The following is a 21834-nucleotide window of genomic DNA, read 5'->3' as shown; positions in this document are numbered from 1 at the left end:
GCTGCTGCTGTCCGTCTGGATGGTTGCTCTGGCTGAGTGGAGTGCGCACTGCTGGAGTGGGTGGGGACGGGCCACGTGCGTTTTTGGGTTGGTGCCTTCAGGGGCGGTTTAGAAAAACACTGCTCCATGCAGAGGCCTATTACAAATGGTGCATTCAAGGCCAAGAGAGCTCGGAAAAGGCATTTCTTTTTGAATGCTGCCTTCAGTGATGGCATGGAAAGGGCAATTTCCATACAAAGCATCATTAGAAATGCATTCATGGTCAGGAAAGGGCATTTTTTATTTTATTTTTTCATGTGTCTGAGCTGTTTGTTTTGTTCATGTGTTGTTGGAATGAAAATTAAAAATGTATTATAATAAATAAAAATAAATAAATAAAAAAGCACTTTTTACAGACTGAAAAAAAGGCAGGGGCTCAAGCCCCCTTTCATGTCTATGTGTGCACGTGCCTGGTGTCTTGACAATAACAGGATGTAGCTTGAGCATAGACCAGAACAGCACATCCGGGTAATTTGCAAAACTTGAAGGCCGCGCCCCTTTTTAGGGGATAACACAAGCCACTCGCGTTGACTTCAATGTAAAATAGCAGTACCCAAAACATCTATAGAAAAATAACAGAATTAATTTCCTTTATAAATGACCCAAAGACACCATGACATGACAATATATTTCAACTCGGCCGGCCATAGAATGCGCAAAATACATCGACACGAGGTACTTGCCTTATATGAACGCTGTATCCAGTTTCCACCAGGTTACATGCATCGTCCACATTGATGGTGTCACGCCTACCCTATCGCAGACCAGTTTTTTGTTTTTTTTATTGTTAGTGAAACTATAACAACACAGCAACTCTTCGGCATATCTCTATCAAATTAAACCGTTTTAAATAGTTTGTTTGAAGTGGTTTCGGCTTCTTGTACCGTCGTTTACTATGGTGGGTTTCCCCTAAAAAGGGGCGCGGCCTTGGAGCTGGGCGCTTGAAGACGCGACGCAGTTCTGGTCTATGCCTTGAGCACGTGATCAATGTTATCTAAGGTGAAAGGCTTGCTGTGTGGGTATATAAGGAGGTGACGTCTGGAGGTCTCTCACTCTCTAAAGGCTGGCCTACAGTAACTGCTTTCAGGCTGTGGGACAGTTTGGGGGGAGGCTCATATTTCATGAAATATTATATTTAATCTTTTATTGTAACTTTTATATTCGTTTATTTTGTATACCGCAGTTTAAATAAATGTTCTATTAGAGCTTTAATCCATCTCTTTCCAAATTATTTTTGTGACGAGTTCTTCAAATCCTGGTGTGGAGTCGTATATTGACTCCGCTGGAAAGGCTTGACCTTAAAGAATTACTAACAGGTAACACTTTATAATAACTTTTTTTTTTTTTTTACATTTATAATAACATAAGTCATTTATAAGCTATTCGTTAATGATGAACTAATCATTTACAAAACATTAATATACATTTGTAGATTATTAATACGTGCTATGTAAACATATCACAAATGTGTTGTAAGTCATCTATAAACTTTTGGTAAATCATGAAATGATCGTGAATAAATCATTTGTCAATTATTAATAAGGGATTACCGTAGTCAATATGTTATGGATCATTGTAAGTCATTACATTTTTATATTCCAACATGTCTCTTTGTTAATGATGAACAAATGATGAGCAAGTCATTACTAAATGATGTATAAGTAATTAGTCGATAGTTTATGAATCACTGGTAAGTCATTTGGTTTTTATATTTCAACTATCCAGTGATGTGCAGTCAGGGTAGACAGAGGGTAATGACCAGTCTGGAAGACAGTTACAGATCCAGGTCTCTCAAGAAAGCAGGTACAATTATCTCTGACCCCAAGCAGCACCCTCTGTGTATGACCTGTTACCTTCTGGGCGTAGGTTCAGGCAGCCAGCTCTTACAAAAAACAGGTCAAAGGAATCATTCATACCACAGGTGATTCAATCCCTGAACAGTAATATTTTATTGTAATAACTTAGTTTAATTGAGTCTAGCGGTATCAGTGTACTACTTTTGTTTATTTATATACTGTTGTAACCAGCAGCTGCTGCTATAGCACACATGTTCTGATTTTTCTCTCTCGATTTTTTAAATCAGATACAGTATGTGATCTCCTGATGTTATATGTTTGTTTTGTGCTGTACCTGTCTTGTAAAAACAATGTTTTTTTTAACCGAAAACTAATTTCCCCACAGGGACAATAAAGTACCTACTACCTACAGTACCTACCTAGGCAGTGCGCTACCCTGTGATGATCCAATCAAAATGACACATTTTTAATTGTATATATATTTTTTATTAATACTATTTTAAATGTTTGACCATTATCATTATTATTGTTGTTGTTGTTATTGTTGTATTTTGTCTAAATACTCTATCTATACTAAATGTTTTTTAATGTTATTTTTTCCTCAGAATTCCCCAAATATCTAAAAGGAGATTAGAATGTGTTAAAATCTATGCTGTACCTTCCCCTCATTGCATGTCCCCGCCTCTCCAGGCCACAGGGTAGACTTGCCATGGGCTGGCCGACTCTGCTGGAGATGCCTTCATTCAGTAGAGTTGACAGACATGCGTATTGAGGTTTCCAGTTTAACAGGGTCGGTAGAGGAGCTGTGTGTATCACAGGAAATAAATTCTGTTTGTGGGCGTGTCGAACACAGTATCGCGCTGGACTTTCATTTGAGCATTGAGATCACAGAGACAGACACAGCACAAACGTAGCGAACAACAACGGAACTCCCTAAAACACGGTTTAATCATAATCAAAACGTGAGACTTCCCCTATAGCAACCACAGGGAGAACTGAAGGCAAGAGCCTCAGCAAAAGTTGGTAAAAACAGGAAGCGTGCCCAGACGCTGATTCAGCTGAACACCCAGAAAGATTCAACACGTGACCATCATTGGTTAGAGATCTCACAGAGGTAGACCGCCGCTGGACGACTGTTTCTCACCATCAGCTTGTTATCCAGTTAGAAACCTATGCTGCTATGTGTCCATTTGATGTAGATAGGCTAACCTGGCCACTTGTTAAGCTGACCTGGGATTCTGGAAATAAGTAAAGTAAAGTAAAGTGAAGTAAAGTAAAGTTGGTCAGCGCGTCATCATCCTCTCTCTGACCGTTGGCTGTACCTGGGCTGATCGTCTTCTCTGGAGCTGTGTTTTGACCCACCCACCTCCCCAGTCCACCACCAACGTCTTGACTCCTGAAGAATTCCCAACGCGGGCGAAGGGGGGGATTCTCTATTCTAGTCTGAGCAGATGCCCTCCTCTCTCTGTCAGGATCGATGTCAGACATGTGGATCTATTCGCGGGTAGTTGAGGGCCACGGGAAACTTGGCAAGTCTTGAGAAGCTGGGGTGTTGTGGAACTTGATGGCTGGGGCTGCACTGTTCGGGGTTTGGGAACGGTTGCAGAGATTGCAGAAGTTGCTGGTTGCAGAAGTTGCAGGTTGCAGAGGTTGCAGAGGTTGGTATGATCCTTGATGTGAGTCTATGAATCACTGGCGAGAGCCTGCCGGAACGGACCTTTATAGCATAAAAGAATATGACATCACATGTGTTATGACATCACCAGCGAGGCCATCGGAAGGCATGATTGAGACACTTATGAATCATGACATCATCAGTGATCGATGACATCATAGTAGGAATGACGACGTCAAAGTAGGAATGATGACGTCATCCTAACACTCTCACCACAAGAAGAGGGGCATCTTAACATGGAGTCATTACGCCAAAATTAGTCGCCATGCTATTTTGGGAATAAAGCTTGCTTGTCAAATTGTACCCACTGGTCTCTCATGATTGAAATGATTTGTTCATCATTTGTTCATGATTAACAAATGTGTATAGTGATGAGATACTGATAGACAGAACAGATAGTTGAATATAAAAACTGAATGACTTACAAGTGATCCATAATATTGACTAATTACTTATTCATCAGTTACCAATGATTTTTTTATGATCATTTTATGATTGACTAAAAGTGTATTGATTTGTAATTGAATTACAGCTTAAACAAAGACTTCCGCATCTTCCTGGGAAAGGGGCTAGGCTTGGCCACTGGTGATAACGTCTGTGTTCGTGAAAAGTGTGTGTGTGTGTGTGTGTGTGTGTGTGTGTGTGTGTGCGCGTGTGTGTGTGTGTGTGTGTGTGTCTGGGTGTGGGTGTGTGCGTGTGTGTGTGCGTGTGTCTGGGTGTGGGTGTGTGCGTGTGCGTGTGCGTGTGTGTGTGTGTGGGTGTGGGTGTGTGCATGCGTGCGTGCGTGTGTGGCTCTCGGTATCTTGTGCAGCCCACACAAAGCACACACTCGATGTGTGCTTTTGTTGAGGTGTTGAAATAAGTTTGTTGTGCTGTTGTCTTTAGTAGCCACTAGTCACGGCCTTCAGAGAGACGCGTGCATGAGAGATTTTTTTTTTACACCGTCCTAACTAATTAATTCGAATTACGATTCCAAATCGATGTATCATGCAGCCCTAGGTTTGGATGGTGCCTGTGCATCTTACACAACAGTATGCTGTTTGAGTTTCCCATCTGCCAACATGTGAATAAGGACAATATATATCTGTGAAAAGAAGTGAACATTTAATGAAGACATATCATGTCTCTCTGAACAGGTGCTCAGTTGCAGACATCATGGCGGAACGGCAGTGCACCATTGAGATCATTAATGATTCTTCTCACTACACCCTTTGTAACCCCAGGTAACTCAATATACTTTCCAAGGATTTCGTCCCTTAAAGGCTACACTGAAATTAATCGTCACCAAATATAAACTGGAACTAGCACACTCAACTCGAACAAAAGTATAACAAAAATATAAAATAAAAACAAAAGTGTAAAATTGGAAGCCAAGTATAAGGTGACCAGAGTTTTTCTGTTGAGGATAAACAGAGCTGCGCTATTCTGCGCTATCACTTGGTCCATTTCAGGAGCAGCTTGCTGCTGGGAAGTTTGGCGTTGCGATATTTGCACATCCAAGTCTTTCATAAAAAGTAGGCTAGTACGTTATTACCACGCAGGCTCGCAAGCATTGTGGACTTCCGTGGGCACTATACTCTCTCTTTAAATATCTCTCTTCAAATCTCTCATCTCCTCCCGATCAGAAATGTCGGCTTTTCTTTTTGCATGCCAGAGATGATGGATTATATGATTATATCGCCTCTTCTAGAGCTTTCTAGCACACATCAGCTGACCACAAACAGGCTACATGCGTCGCAAACTGCGGTAAAACCCTGATTGAGATGCATATTCTGAATGCGCTGTATAAAACCCTGATTGAGACGCATATTCTGAATGCGCTGTATACAAAGAATCCTCCTAAAACCCGAATAATACTGGAATAACCCAGATGTCTTAATTGGAAAATGCTAAATTCGGAAAAAGGGCAAATTTCGGAAAATGCAACTGCTGTTTACATGACCCTTATCAAATTCAGAATGTCATTTTCCGAATAATAGTGGAATATTGTGTGCATGTAAACGTAGTCACTGTTGATGGCTTACTGCTGAAACACATTTGTCCCATGATCTGTGTGTCTGCTGGTTCTACTCTTGAATTTCTGTCCCCAAATATCCATTAAGATTCTTCAACTCTTTCTCTCACAGGACCTTCATTAAAAGTGGCAGGGAAAAAAAACCTCTGACAGAAATGATTACCCCTGACAAACCTGACAGTCCGGTGTTCATCAACAATCCTAACACCGCAAGGGGAGCTGTTGGCGTCTTCACTTACGATCTCGTCAACAATGGTACCAAGCAGAACACTGGGAAAATGGCTGTCATGTTCTCTGTGCCCTACGACTATAACCTTTACTCAATCTGGTATGGGTTGGGAATCTTTGGCATGGAGAGAGCCTGTGATAAACATCTGTTTAATGAGATGTATTACAAGGCTCAGCATGGGTTTGTCAGAGGCAAAGCAGGCTCCAGTCTGACTCACAGAAAAGATGGTGTGACCATCAGCGCCTCAATGGAAAATACCGGCACTCACCAACTTCTCATGAAGTTGCACATGAGTGACTTCGAGTGAGTCAGAATTGTTGAAATGCATCTTTTAGGTTGTATTTCCAACATTGTCTGCTTTATTTTTGCAGCATTTGTAGGAGATTGGGCTGAATATGCTGCCAGAGCACCACAGTGATCTTAAACATGTTCCCAAGCTGTGGCTGTCACAATGCCCCCCCCAACCCCCCCATTTCCACATATTTAGCTATAAGGTCTGCTTTGGTGTATTATACCATTGGTTTGATAATAATAATTTAATTCACGTTTTGCAGAAGCTGAAATTGAAAATGATGAATTCATGTGTGCATCTAACCCCACTGTATACCCTGCTGCACCTCTCTAAAGCTGCTTTGATTAATCTACCTAAACTGTAATCTGTCATATAATGGAATCTGTGATGCTGTATGGTGATGGAGTCATTTCCTGGTTATATTGTATGCTATGATTTGAACATAGATTCAGTGTAAAATCTCAAACACTCAATAAATCCACAGACAGTCTTTGTGTGTGTGTGTGTGTGTGTGTGTGTGTGTGTGTGTGTGTGTGTGTGTGTGTGTGTGTGTGTGTGTGTGTGTGTGTGGTATGGAATTGTGATTTCAAAGGTGGGGGCTGTATTTAGGTAACACTTTACTTGGATAGTCCACCTACAGATAGTCTACAGAGTATTAGTAACGTTTCAACAGCTTATTAGTTGACATTCAACAATTCATCAATTCAGCTTCGTCTGTAGATGTTTAACAGATGATCTATAGACTATGTGACAATTCATGAACATATCTACATCTTTTCATAATAAATTAGTTGAACTTGAACTATGCACTCAACCTATGCTTTACAGATGTTTCACGAATATTCAACAAACAATTTGTAAACTATTTAATTAATATTTGTTGAACCTTCTAATTATCAGCGATTCTAATTTTTCAGCTCAGAATAAATGACCTATGCACTCAACCTATGCTTTACAAATGTTCAACAACTAGTATTCAACAATTAACCATTTAATTAATATTTGTCGAACATTCTAATGATCAACTATGTTCAAGATTATATATACCAATGTTCCACAAAGTTTCAACAGCTTATTTCAATCACGAGAGACCAGTGGGTAAAACAATTGGCATAATGACTCCATAAGATGTCGCTCCTCTTGTGGTGAGAGAGGAGGGCATCAGCTCAGACTAGGATAGAGAATCTATCTATATCTATAGGGAATTCATCAGGAGTCAAGACGTTGGTGGTGGACTGGGGAGGTGGGTGGGGGCGAAACACAGCTCCAGAGAAGATGATCAGCCTGAGATACGCCCAGCCACTGAGGTGAACAATCCGGGAGAGGATGATGACGTGATAACCACGGCTATACATACTGCTCATGTCCTGTTCGGTGATTGGCTCAGCAGACGGAGATGTATGACATCACCGATGACATCAGCAAGTATGACATCACCGATGTTTTGACATAATGACATGGGCCGATTGTACGGCAACCATTTTAGGGCATACTCGTCCGTCAGAGTATAGGCTATCGTCAGTGGTGTAGTCTACCTTTTTTCAGAGGGTATACTGTGACTGGGGCGTGGTTTCGGCCGGAAGTGGGCGGAGATTCGACCCATTCCTTGTTGTTGTTCCTCCCCAAATTTACAGAATAGCTTCAGCCATCAGCTTCATCTTGCTTCTTCGGTCGCTATTCTGTCTCCTGAAGATTTGTTTGCCGACGGGGAGAAAGCCCCACGTGATAGCCACCCGTCAATCTCTCTCTCTCTCTCTCTCTCTGCTCAACGCTAGCACCATTTTATTTTGAAATTCAGTTGACTTTGCCATTTCCCACAGATATTGTCGCGTTTTTCTTTCCTGGCTTGACAGAAAAAGTCTGCCTTCACGCGCCTTGTCGGCTTGAAAATAGAACTCGGCGCAGCTCAGGCGAGGCGTGGGTACACGGAAGGTTCACGTTGAGGCGCCCTGTGTACACAGCCTCATTGACTAAAAAGGACGCCTTTAAAAGCGTGGGTAAAGGCAATGCTTGGGTGCTGTGTGTGAACGTAGGGTAACACACAGAGCGCACAGGGTGAATTTTATGAATGGAAATTGAAAACGATACGTATCATAGCGCATTTCCCAGTGCGCCAACGCGAATCTGAATAATTTCGCAGTGTGTAGATTGCGTCTACCTGCGTTGCACGTAGACTACACCACTGGCTATCGTTCCTCAGTCTAAGCGTTGTCAGTTGTCATGTATCCTAGTAAACCATGTTGAGTGTGCTCTGAACCACCTTCAGTCCTCACACGAAAACGCTGTCATTCTTCCTGCAATACTGTTTCACTCCTCACGCGTCAGTCATCGCACAATACGGCGTCACTCGTCAATCATCAGTCCTCACTCGTCAGGCATCACTCCTCACATCTCACACGAAAACGTTGTCATTCCTCCTGCAGACTAGCTGTCAGTCATCACTCAAACTAGCTGTCAGTCATCACGTGAAAACGCTGTCATTCGTTTTTTTTGGTTGTTCTTCCGTGTGTGATGGGGAAACCGCAAGAATGCCTCTGTGAAATGAGCAACACTTTCTTACAACTTCACTTCCGGTTGAGTGATTTTGCCTTCAAAATAAAAGCGTGTTTTTTTATTTATTTACAATAGATTAAAGTTCCTAATCCATGAGACCCAACAGAATTAACATCGTAACACTAAGACGAACATCTAGTTTAACACGTTGAGTGCCATAGCCGAGATATCTCGTCTTACATAATCCAACGGTTGAGTGCCATAGACGAGCTATCTCGTCTTACATAAACATTTTTTTTTTTGACGGTGGGACATCAATCAACCCCTTTTACGTCTTCTATATCACTATTGGAGGAAGAGAATGTGTATAATCTATTTTACCGACCACTAAGTGGCGACAGTTCTCTCCCAAGACAGAAAGAAAGCCACAGCCAGCCACAGCCAGAGCCACAGCCAGCCAGCGCGCTGGAGAAAGCCAGTGTAATTTTCAAGGAAGTAGCTGGGCGAAAACTCTTTCGATTTCACACACACACACACACACACACACACACACACACACACACACACACACACACACACACGCGCGCGCACACACACACACTCGAGTACCTTTGCGCATAAATAAGACCAGAATCGCAAAAGCTTATTCAAAGCTCTCAGCCGACACCTCAAGAAACAGTTTTACAGTCCAGACGGCCGCGGAGAATCCTCCCTCCGCAGCACAGACGGAGGGAGGAGTTTGGAGACACACACACACTCTCTCTCTCTCTCTCTCTCTCTCTCTCTCTCTCTCTCTCTCTAGTCCCGAGAGAGAGAGAGAGAGAGAGGAGAGAGAGAGAGAGAGAGAGAGAGCACACAGAGTGGGAGACAGACACGCTGTGGGGGCAAAGAACGGACAGAGATCTCTTCCTCTCAGAGCCGCGGAGCAACGCGCGAACACACACACACACACACACACACACACACACACACAATACAGTATACAGACTTGCCCAAGGGCACCCATAATCACAGGCAGGTGACTGTTCTGCTGTTTGATTGAATTTCACAAAACTGCGATTATCTCAGCTCCCTGTCTCAGACGCTAAAACCATGCTGTACTCAACGGCTAATATCTACATAACTACTAACTCTGCAAACTAACTATTTTAGACAGAGAAAGCACACATCCTATTAGTTATTTTTAGATGATTGGTGTTCACGAAGTCTTAACAGAAAAGAATCCTCGGCTCTTATAAAATGAGCCAGAATCCTCAAAAAAAAACCTGGCACAACTTACCTACAGGATTGAAAAAACGGCTGGCACTCAATGTGTTAATAATCAAACATTAAACTAGATGTTCCTCTTAGTGTTACTACATACATGGGCAACATACGGCCCGCGGGCCCGCGGGCGCTCCCTGTGTGGCCCGCGATGGAATTGCAAAAAAAAAAAAAATTATTTTTATTTTTTTACAGTGCACTTGAACGCAACATGCAATATACCCGCTGAATAAGTGTCCAAATGTTCATGTCATTCTGGGCAATACTCTTCTGTTATAGCATTTGAGTCTGAAATATGGAATATCTTTCAATAATATTTATGACTAAAAGGCTAAAAGTAATCTCATGTGTAAGAAATGACTGTTCTACATTGAAGTAGAAATTTAAATAATTAACTTGTTGGTTTTGGATTTATTTAGCTTCAAGAGTGCATTTTTGTTCTTGTGTGACCCTAACACTTTGAGAATCCCGGGCCACTTATTGATACTTATGCTTAAATTAACCCACTCATATTCTGGTTTATTTCAAGAAAAACATTTCGGCTAGTGGAAATTCTAATTGGCTGGTAACTTTAAAATCTAGCAGCCATATTGGCAGGTGGTGAAAAAAGTTAATTTCAAGCCCTGCAGGGAGAGCAGGTGGTGACATAGGAGTGAGTGAGGAAAAGGATCAAATATTGGTGGTTAAGACTGAATAATGACATCACAATTGTTAATTTAAAATGAGTTATTCCTCTAAACCTGGCTTCAAATGCCCCAATTTTTTCGTGCTGGCGCCGTTCAGCCCTCAGCAAAATCTGGTAGCGAGGACATTTTTTTGTGGCCCTCTCTATCATCAAAGTTGCCCATCCATGGGTTACGGCATGACAATATTTGTTCGGCCCCCGGCAACAATCTGGGTTTCTCATGTGGTCCCCCATGAAAAATAGTTGCCCACCCCTGCTCTAACACATACACAGGGGGGCCGTATGTTGCCCATGTGTGCTTTATAGTAACGTTCAGTCAGAACTCATTTATAATTAAGCCCATAGTTAATGAACTAATCATGTACAAAACACACACACAGTCACATATTTTATATACTGTAAGCCTAATTTTTGCCATCACAGCTGCTTGTATGGGATAATACAGGCTAATATACAAGGTGTCCCAAGCTCTGAGTCATTATAAACTCAATTAGCTACAGAAGCTAATGTTCACATTCAGTCCTTGTATATTTCTCTCATGTGTTCATCATTCCTTTCCTCCTCTGTGTGTATGTGATTGAGAAATGAATTGCAGGTGGTGTTCATCCTAATTGGCCTGGTCAGGTGTCAGATTGCTGCTGGCTGATTGGCTGGTGGAGAGCATTTAAGCCAGCTGATGCCATCCTGTCGCCCCTTGCTCTCCTCATTCCCAACGATGATGGCTGCTGTGCTGACTGCTGTGTTCTGTCAGGTAGGAACTGTGTGTAGACCTACTTTAGTAGTTCTGCAGAACTTTATTAAGATGTGTCTTTATCTTGGTAGACCTGTGCAGTCTAAACTGTAAATAGTTACCTTCCAGATCTACACTTTTGTACACTGTAAATAACACTTACCCAAGTAGCAGAAAGTAGGGGGAGAAGCCCTTAGTTTTTTGTGTAACATTTTCTGATGTTTATTTTGTAGGAGCTTATAGGTAAGAGCTGTGTCTCTTATTTAATCCATCATTTTCTTTTCTTAGGTAAATTTAAGGTTGGGGATTAGTTTGATTGGTTAGTTGTGTTGGGGCCATGCTGTGCTATGAAACTAAACCTGCTACTTGTGAACTTGTGATGGTGGTTTGGCTGATCATCCTTGGGAGTGGGAAGAGTGGGGGCACTTTTGTGTTGCGGTCCGGTTCCCCGAGGCCGGTTCCTAACATAATTGGGTGCTCGTCTGCTTTTCTCATTCGTCAGCACGTCGTCTGTGTGTGTGTGTATATATATATTTTACGTTTGTCTGGTGGGCAGTCTTTGTGCAGGTGGTAAATGGTGTTAGTCAAGGTGGCTTTGCATGGAGCTGAGGAAGCTCATGGTGGTAAAGCTGGTGGAGATGTTTGTTGGAGGAGGAGCCGGTCAGAGGGGACCAGTAAGACTGAGGAGGGGCGTGACAAGGCAGGGCCGTCAGTAGCACCGTTTCTTCTCTTTCTGTGTAGACTGCTACCCTACAAGAGTCTCCGTACATAGACTTGCCTGTCACTCTGACTCCCAAGCCGTCTAAATCAGCGATACAGACGTATTTACAAGTGTCACAGAAACATTTCAAAGCCACATATTGAGAAGAAGAGTTCATAGCTTCTCGACGTCGGGGTTAGAAAGCTCGACGCTGCTCATAAATGCCTCTTTTCATCTGAAGTCTGTGCTGGTGATATTTTTTACCGAGCCTTTGGCCAGAGTGACGGCTGAGAGCTCTAACCTGGAAAAAATATCACCAGCACAGACTTCAGATGAAAAGAGGCATTTATGAGCAGCGTCGAGCTTTCTAACCCCGACGTCGAGAAGCGATGAACCCTTCTTCTCAATATGTGGCTTTGAAATGTTTCTGTGACACTTGTAAATACGTCTGTATCACTGATTTAGACGGCTTGGGAGTCAGAGTCACAGGCAAGTCTATGTACGGAGCCTCTTGTAGGGTAGCATAGTCTACACAGAAAGAGGAGAAACTGTGCTACTGACGGCCCTGCCTTGTCACGCCCCTCCTCAGTCTTACTGGTCCCCTCTGACCAGCTCCTCCTCCAAAAAACATCTCCACCAGCTTTACCACCATGAGCTTCCTCAGCTCCATGCACACCATTTACCACCTGCACAAAGACTGCCCACCAGACAAACATATAAAATATATATATATACTCAGACGACGTGCTGACGAACGAGAAAAGCGGGCAACCCCCTAATTATGTTAGGAACCGGCCTCGGGGAAGGGGACGGCAACACAAAAGTGCCCCCACTCTTCCCACTCCCAAGGATGATCAAACCACCATCACAAGTTCACAAGTAGCAGGTTTAGTTTCAGAGCACAGCATGGCCCCAACATCAACAAATCAAACTAATCGCCAACCTTAAACTTACCTAAGAAAAGGATGGATTAAAAAAAAAATAGACACAGCTCTCACCTATAAGCTCCTACAAAATAAACATGAGAATGTTACAAAACTAAAGGGCTTCTCCCTCCTACTACTTGGGTAAGAGTTATTTAGTGTAAAAAAGTATAGATTTGGAAGGTAGCTATTTCCAGTTTGGCCTGCACAAGTCTACCTAGACAAGGACAGATCTTCAAGTTCTAAAGAACTACCAAAGTAGCCTTACACACAGTGCCTACCTGACAGAACAAAGAGTCAGCAGAGCAGCCATCATCGGTGGCAATGACATCCCCAAACCCATTTAACAGTGCAGACACAGGAAGTTGGTGAAATCATTCAAAACTGTAACAGCTATAACATTTAAACGTTTGTGTTCACATCATTCCTTTCCTCATTGTGTAATTGAACTATGAGTCCACTCATTGTACTCCCAACTATGATGGCTCTCTGTTGACTCTTTGCTGTGTTCTGTCAGGTAGGAACTGTGTATAGGCCTACTTAGTTCTTCAGAACTTTATGATGTGTTATCTTGGTGGACCTGTGCAGTCTAAACTGTAAATAGCTACTTCCAGCTCTACACTCACTTTTGTACACTAACATCTTACCCAAGTAAAGTAGGAGAGAGAAGCCCTTTAGTTTTTTGTAACATTTTCTCATGTTTATTTTGTAGGAGCTTATAGGTGAGAGCTGTCTTTTATTTAATCCATCCTTTTCTTAAGTAAGTTTAAGGTTGGGGATTAGTTTGTTGTTGGGGCCATGCTGTGCTCTGAAACTAAACCTGCTACTTGTGAACTTGTGATGGTGGTTTGGCTGATCATCCTTGGGAGTGGGAAGAGTGGGGGCACTTTTGTGTTGCCGTCCCGTTCCGAGGCCGGTTCCTAACATAATTGGGGGCTCTTCCGCTTTTCTCGTTCGTCAGCACGTCATCTGAGTATATATATATTGTGATAAAACCTTTAACTAAGGCAGTGAAATGCTGCCGCCACCTGGATAAAACCAGTATTTGGCTTAATGTCACAATCAAGAGGCTGAAATAATCCCACACAGGAAACAGGGGGCAATACAAAAAGGACACTTTATTAGCTAAAATAAGTTAAGGCATAGCAACCAGGTCATGATCAAACAGGGGGAAAGCTGACACAGCCAATGGGCTGGGACGTTGTGGTTTAACAACACTGCACACTTTATAGCACGGCAAACACTAGGCTAGATATACAACCGTCTAGCTTACACTGCACACTGGATAGCACTGCAAACACTAGGCTAGATATACAAGTGTCTAGCTTCCACTGCACACTGGACAGTTAAGACAACTGTAAAACACCCCACACATTAGAGCTAGATATAGAACGGACTAGCTTTAAGCACTGCAAGCACTGCACTGGAAACAGGCAGACACACGTGACGTCACTGCACACTTTGAGCCCGTGGGCTAATAGGAAGACCACACACCCCAATCCCACCAACAGGCTGGCCCTCCCCACTACTTCCAAACAGACAGCTGGCTGCATATGCAATTCATAAAACCCTACAAAGAACGTAGCTAAGATGAAATCCAGAGACAGGACATACACATCAACATTAAAACATGTAGGTGAAGGTGTGTGGGCTGCTACTCAACTCGCCGGGTGTGGCGAGACCCTCCCCGGGGTCTACGCTTGTGGCGCCGGCCGACTCCCCGGGGAACCACGGCTTCGTCGGCGGCGCTGGACAGAGTCAGATGAGTGGCATGGAAATGTAACCCTAAGTTTTGGACGTGTGCTCCCCGTCGCTTCAGGCTGTGGGTTCAATTAATCGGGCTACAGTTACTGTTGGGTTCACTTCTTTTTATTTTCACATATAGCCAAACGGCAAGGGCAGTAGCAAGCTAACAGGCTAACTCAGCTTTCACATGTGTGTTGACAACAGGAAACTCTGCGAGTTGTTCTACACCTACAACGTTCCCCTGGGATACAACACCAGGCGGAACCAACATTAATCATTAACATAAACCACTACGACCCAATAAGAAATAATAGCACAATTAACAGTAGCAGCGACAACTACATTATAATCAATATAACAAATTAAAGTGCATTAATAATTACTAGACATAAAACGTACAAAATAAATGCAACACAATAACATAGATTACAGTCTTCCCTTGCTACAAAAGAAATGGCCACATTTCAAACAAAAGCAATAGGTACTGCATAGGAATCATCACTGTCAAGAATGCATAGACTACCATAAACCGACCAGAACATGGCAAACATTATGCTCAAGGCAACAATAAGGCATGGCATTCAGAATTCACAAAACAACCCATAGCAATAAGGCACCATCCCCAACCATTTTTCTTTATATCCTCCCATCAATTAAACATATGCTCAGCAACATAACACCATAACACAATACAACAGAGAAAACAAGTGCAACATTTTCCTATGTTCTTTCCATTATCTCTTTTGTGTGTGTGTGTTCTTTTTACAGTGTTTTCTTTTCTTTCCAAACAGTGTGTCTTTTTTTTTTTTTTTTTTTTTTTTTACTGTTGGAAAAAGTCTCAGAGTCACAACGTCACCCCTTAAGTGACAAAGTCCCTGTACTTCGAGTTCGGTCGAAGCGTGCGGCCACTGCGGGACGCAAGGGGTGAGGGGAGGGGTGCGTTGGCAGATGAGGGGAGGGGTGCATTGGCAGATGAGGGGAGGGGTGCATTGGCAGATGAGGGGACCCCGCTGGAGTCAGTGGGAACAGTGCCATCCGGGGGAGGAGGGCAAGGGGGAAGGGGTGGGGGAGGGGGTGGGCGAGGCACAGCAGGGGGGACTGAGAGGGGCTGTGGTCGGCATTGTGGGGCACCCACAGCAGTGTCAGGTGCAGTCCTTGTAGGTACATAGGGAGGGGTGGGAGGGCGAAAGGGCAGGGCTCCTGACAAAGCAGTGAGAGGGGCCAGTGTTAGAGCTGTACTAACTCGTGGCGGCACAGGCCTGTTGACAGGTGAGGCCGGCAAGGGCCCCTTGTAGACTTTGAGTCTATTGTGATGAACAATCCATTTCCTTGAATGTTCAGTTCTTGGATCTGTGATCTCATAGGTCACACCAGGGCTGCCATCTCTGCTCATCCTCTGCAGGACCACAAATGGCCCCTTCCATCTGGGAGCGAGCTTGTGCATCCGTTGAGCTGGATCATCCAAGAGCACAAGATCACCCGCCTTATGAGGGTGAAACACCACCTTTTTGTCATACTGGTGCTTCTGGTGTAGTTTGGATGTAGCAGATGTCTGAGCTGCGTCCTTGAAAGCATGTGACAGACGCACTGTGAGATCCTTAACATATGCTGCTGGTGTACCTGGTGTAGAAGACGTCAACCCAGGATCACAGTTCAACATTATATCCACTGGTAGATTTGGCTCTCTTCCATGTGCCAGAAAGAAAGGTGAAAATCCAGTACTCGAGTGGATGCTGGAATTATATGCGAGTTCCACCTGTGGCAAATACTGGTCCCATTCACCACCACTCTGATACATGTACTTAGCAAGTTGGTCTTTGAGTGTCCTATTCAGTCTCTCTACCATACCATCCGATTGGGCATGGTAGGGAGTTGTCCGAGTCTTTTTGATGCCCAGCGAGCTGCAGAGATGTTTGATCAGGTCTGACTCAAACTGTCTGCCTTGGTCTGTGTGGACTGACTCTGGAATGCCATGCTGTCGGATATAGTCCTCGAAAATACATTTAGCGACTGTTGTGGCACGTTGATCTTTTAGAGGAAACAGGTTGACATAGCGTGTGAAATAGTCCATTATCACTAACACGTACCTATTTCCTTGTGCCGTGATGGGTAGCTCTGTTATATCTGCTGCGATTTTCTGGAATGGTCGGCTCGCTTGAATCGATTGTAGTGGAGCTCTTTCGTGTGGGGTAGGGGAACCTCGTGATTGACATGGCAAGCACTCCACACAGAACTTGTGAATGTCACGGGACATGTATGGCCAGTAACAGATGCGTCTAGCTCTTTGCAAAGTGCGCTCTGCACTCAAATGTCCACTGAACTGGTCTCCATGCATGCCTTTCAAAGCTGTTGGAATGAGAATCTCGGGCAGAACAACTTGGAAGCTTGGTGACGTGTGCGGCCCTGTTTTGACTTTTCGGCAGAGTATTCCATTTTGCAGTGTCAGTTTAGGCCACTCATGCCAGAGTTTCCTCAGTGTAGGGGGAGAGTGTTTGAAACGGCCAAGTGGTGGCCTGTGGTTGCTTCTCTCCAACCATGCCATGACTTTGCTGAGACATTCATCTGCACTTTGCTTTCGGCAGAGCTCATCCAAGTCAATTGACAGTGTGGGGCTGATGTCAGGAATGACTGATGTGGAAGCGTCATTCTCGTTCCTGCCAGAGGAGGGCACCGTTTCACCGGCACTGTGAGAGGTGATGATACACTGCACAGCTTTAGTGTCCGTCTCTGTACTCGGCCGTCTGGACATGGCATCCGCGTTTGCATGTTGTTTTCCTTCTCTATGAATGATGTTGTAGTCATAAACATCCAACTCAAGGACCCAGCGACTCCGTCTTCCTGTAGGATCATTATCCACTGGGTTTCTCCTGAGGCTGAGCAGAGGCTTGTGGTCTGTTATGACTGTGAAGGAGGTACCGGATAGAAAATGTTTGAAATGTCTCACAGACCAAAAGATTGCATAGAGCTCACGGTCATAGGTAGACCATTTCCTCTCAGACGAGCTGAGTGTGTGGCTTGCATAGGCGACCACACGTTCTTTCTTGTCATGACGTTGAGCAAGCACCGATCCAATACAGTCCTGTGAAGCATCTGTGTATAACAGGAAGGGCTGCGTGAAATCGGGATGTGCAACGATTGGGGGATTGGTCAGGGCGTGTTTCAGTGACTGAAAAGCATCCTCACATTCAACAGTCCATCTGAAGAGGGCACCCTTCTGGGTGAGGGCGTTGAGTGGAGAAGCAATGGCTGAAAAGTTCCTGACAAACCTACGGTAGTAAGAACATAATCCATGAAATGGTCTCACCTCCGTGGTTGTTCTGGGTGTAGGCCATTCTCTGACCTTATTCAAGTTTCTCGCGTCTGGCTGCAGACCTTGGCTGGACACGACATGTCCGAGGAAGGATACTTGGGAGCATCCAAACTGACACTTCCTGGCTTTCAGCTTAAGGCCAGCTGAGCGGAAGCGGCTGAAGACTTCTCCAAGGCTTTTCAGGTGATCTGTGAAGGAGCGGCTGAACACCAAAACATCATCTAGATAGATCAAACATTCTTTCCAGTGAAGGCCACGGAGCACGAGCTCCATCAGTCTCTGGAATGTAGGTGGAGCATTTGTTAAACCCATTGGCATGACGTTGAATTGGTACAGCGCACTTCCAGTACTGAAAGCTGTTTTCTCTTTGTCGAGTGGGTCAAGCTCAACCTGCCAGTACCCGCTTGAGAGGTCCATGGTACTGAACCAGCATGCACCAGACAGACTATCTAGGGCATCTGCAGGACGTGGCAATGGGTATGAGTCTTTGATGGTGACTGCATTTAATTTTCGGAAATCAATGCAGAACCGGTATGTGCCGTCTTTTTTCTTTACTAAAACGACAGGGGAAGCCCAAGGGCTACAACTCTCTTCAATAATGTTTTGAGAAAGGAGCTGTTGAACCTGCCTGTCTATCTCAGCTCGAGTGGGGGGTGAAGTCCTATATGCTCGTTGTCTGCAGGGCGAAGCATCTCCTGTTCTGATACTGTGTTGGACTATATTAGTGCGACCATAATCCTGATCATGTGCACTGAAAACATCAGAGTAACTGAGAAGTAAGGCCTCTAACTGCTGGCGCTGTTCATCATTAACTGCAGACTGGCTAAGGTCAACTTTGGGCAGTGACTGACATGGGGATTGGATTCCTACTTCAGCTACTGTGGCTGTTGTGACCTCTTCTATGGAGAATTCTCCCCATTCCTGACTGCCTAGTGAGTGAAAATCTCCTAGTCTTGTGTCACATGGCACATGGCAATCACTATTGGTGGGGTTCATTACTCTAACATAAGTGATGCCTGTTTGTACAGGAGCCAGTGTGCGTGCTACTAACAAACCGGGTAAGTTAGGGGGTCCTGGCTCTAAGATGCCAGTGTAGTTGGACATATCCTCAGGCTCACCGGTGATGGACTGGACTTTAGCTATTATGTTCATCTGTGACATAGCAGGGATCACTATGGGAGCTAAAGTGACAGCGCTGCAACTGAGGGGAGCAGTTTGGGTGGCACGTAGCAGAGGGACGATGGAGCGATTCCCTACTTTCAGCTGGGCTGCACTCAAATCAAGAATGGCATAATGTTTGTGAAGAAAGTCAAATCCTAAGATCACTGACTGTGTAGCATTCCTAACTACATGCACATTATGAATGAAAATCTCCTCACCTAACCTGATGGTAATAGAAAGCATGCCTAATGTGTCTAAATAGTCACCAGTCACTGATGTTGCAGACAAATAAGACTTTTTAAGGGGCTTTGTTCTCAGGGAGGGGATAGACATTCTCTGGGCTTCACTGATCAGCGATATTTTTGAACCTGAGTCTATCAAAACTGTGGTGGCAATGTTCTCAATGACTGCAAATACATACGATGTGGGCAGGTCACGAGGTTGTGGGGCCTCATCTTCAGGAGTAGCAGACACTTGGCCCGTAGTACCTGCTACCAAGCGTTTCCCCGACGGGAATGGTCCTCATCAAAGCTCACATGATGATCACGTTCTCTGGACATGGGCCGCCTCTCCCGTGAAGGGTAGGTGCTGTGTGAGCCATGCGACCTGGCTGGCTCTGGTGTAGGATAGCTGGAGTGTCTGTGCGAGCCATGGCGGTCTGGATAGCTGTCGGAGTATCGCCTCCGATCTGGGCTGGCGTGTGAGTAGCGATCATGGCTGCCAGTAGGATGATACTCACGACGAGGAGGCGGAGAAGATGGACGTGCAGGTGATCCGTGTCTCCCATGATAGCCAGGCGAGTAGCTGCGGTGTGGGTAATCCCCACCTGGCCTGGTCGATCCATGAGGGTTAGAAGCAGAAGAGGGGGAATAACGTGCAGGTGATGCATGTGGAGAGTAGCGTTGTCTGTCTCTGCCACGCTCATATCTAGAGTCAGATGAGTCAGACCTGCCCCTGTAAGAGTCTGTATAGTGAGAACTGCGATTGGCAGACTGGTCACGGTGCTGGCGTAGATGAGTAACTTCCAGTCTGAGCGCACGGACATCATCTGATAGCTGCTTGACTACATTTGTAAGGTCAGGGGATTGTTCTGATTGTGACATGCTATGCTTTGTGGACACCATAGCAGAGAGTGGCTCACCTTGTGGGACAGAGGAAGTTGCACCTTGTGTGTAGGCTGGCATGTGAGCAGGTGGGGGAAGAAGCCGCAACGCTTCCTGAGCACGCTCCCACTTGCATGCTATAGACAAGGCTTCCTCCAATGTAGCAGCTCCATGCTCATGACATTTGGCTTGAATAACTGGATCCAACCCAGCTATGAAGCGTCTGAAACGTTCCATGGCAATGGCCGGTCTGCCATAGTTTGGGAACGCCTCCAGCACAAGCCTTGTGATTTCAGCTGCATACACTTCCAGAGGCTCTTTAGGCTGGCGCTGCCTTGCATTCACAAAGGTCTGGAAATGTAGCAGAAACTCTTTCCTCCCGAAAACATCATTTAGCTTGGCTACACATTCATCATAGTTCTGCTGCACTGCTGGTGATAATGATAGCCAGTATGCTAGCGCATCCCCACTAAGCCTAGTAGGAAGAAGGGTGGCTACATCTTGCTGTTGTCCATCTGTACAGGCTTTAACTGCAAGTTCCAATCTAGCTTTCCACAGAGAAAAACTTTCCTTGTCCTTACCATCCCCATGAAAACACGGAGGTAGCTCCACTCTGTAGTGAATAACTCGTCTGGGGGTAGCTTCTTCACCTGGCCCGTTGTCGTCAGGCATGGCTGATTAGTGTACTGTCCAACTTAGAAACAGGCGGTCGGTAGGAAGGCTTCTTATTATTATTTTTTTCTCTTTAAAAAAAAAAATCTTCCGTCCGTGTCAATTAACTCACAAACTGTCCGTGTATTTCTCTATCAGTCCATACAACAAAAACTTGCAAGCCGAAACTCACGTTCACTGTGCACGAACAGAAAACAGCGTCCACGTTGTGATCAAGAAACACCGCCGTACGTAGTTGCTTGCCTTGGCTTCCATGTATAACATGAAGAAAAACCGCTGCCACCAGTCTGTAACCCTAAGTTTTGGACGTGTGCTCCCCGTCGCTTCAGGCTGTGGGTTCAATTAATCGGGCTACAGTTACTGTTGGGTTCACTTCTTTTTATTTTCACATATAGCCAAACGGCAAGGGCAGTAGCAAGCTAACAGGCTAACTCAGCTTTCACATGTGTGTTGACAACAGGAAACTCTGCGAGTTGTTCTACACCTACAACGTTCCCCTGGGATACAACACCAGGCGGAACCAACATTAATCATTAACATAAACCACTACGACCCAATAAGAAATAATAGCACAATTAACAGTAGCAGCGACAACTACATTATAATCAATATAACAAATTAAAGTGCATTAATAATTACTAGACATAAAACGTACAAAATAAATGCAACACAATAACATAGATTACAGAAACAACAAGCGGCGGCGTGCCACTGCTGCGGATCGGCTGGAGAGCGGCGGCCAGTGACACTCCTATAGCCCGGCCCTATCACTAAACTACAGGAGGCAGCGGACCTCCCCTCCTACAGCAACACAGCAGCAGACCTCCACCTCACTAGCTGTCTTCTGCGCCGGCAGCACTAACAGCTACGAACGCTCCCTCCCTGTCCCGAGAGTCACCAGCCGTGAGTAGGCAGAACGCTCCACCAGCAACGTAGGAGTCAAAGGCTGACTGCCTTTTGAATGTCTGTGTCTCCTCTGGCCACACAGGTGAGAGTCATTATC

At 44.7% G+C, this 21834-nt stretch overlaps 1 long non-coding RNA gene across 1 annotated transcript; it reads left to right on the top strand.

Moving 5' to 3' along the window:
• The first annotated feature begins 1229 nt into the window (after nucleotides 1-1229).
• On the top strand, nucleotides 1230-6526 carry LOC310795083. The gene is made up of 3 exons (XR_014553599.1): nucleotides 1230-1355; nucleotides 4647-4733; nucleotides 5637-6526. It is a non-coding gene; the product is annotated as an uncharacterized lncRNA (long non-coding RNA).
• The last annotated feature ends 15308 nt before the right edge of the window (nucleotides 6527-21834 follow it).

The sequence above is a fragment of the Poromitra crassiceps genome (assembly GCF_964638095.1).
Source record: "Poromitra crassiceps genome assembly, chromosome: 20".
Taxonomy (NCBI): Eukaryota; Metazoa; Chordata; class Actinopteri; order Beryciformes; family Melamphaidae; genus Poromitra; species Poromitra crassiceps.
The sequence above is the reverse complement of the archived record's forward strand: the minus strand, read 5'-3'. Positions and strand labels throughout refer to the sequence as shown.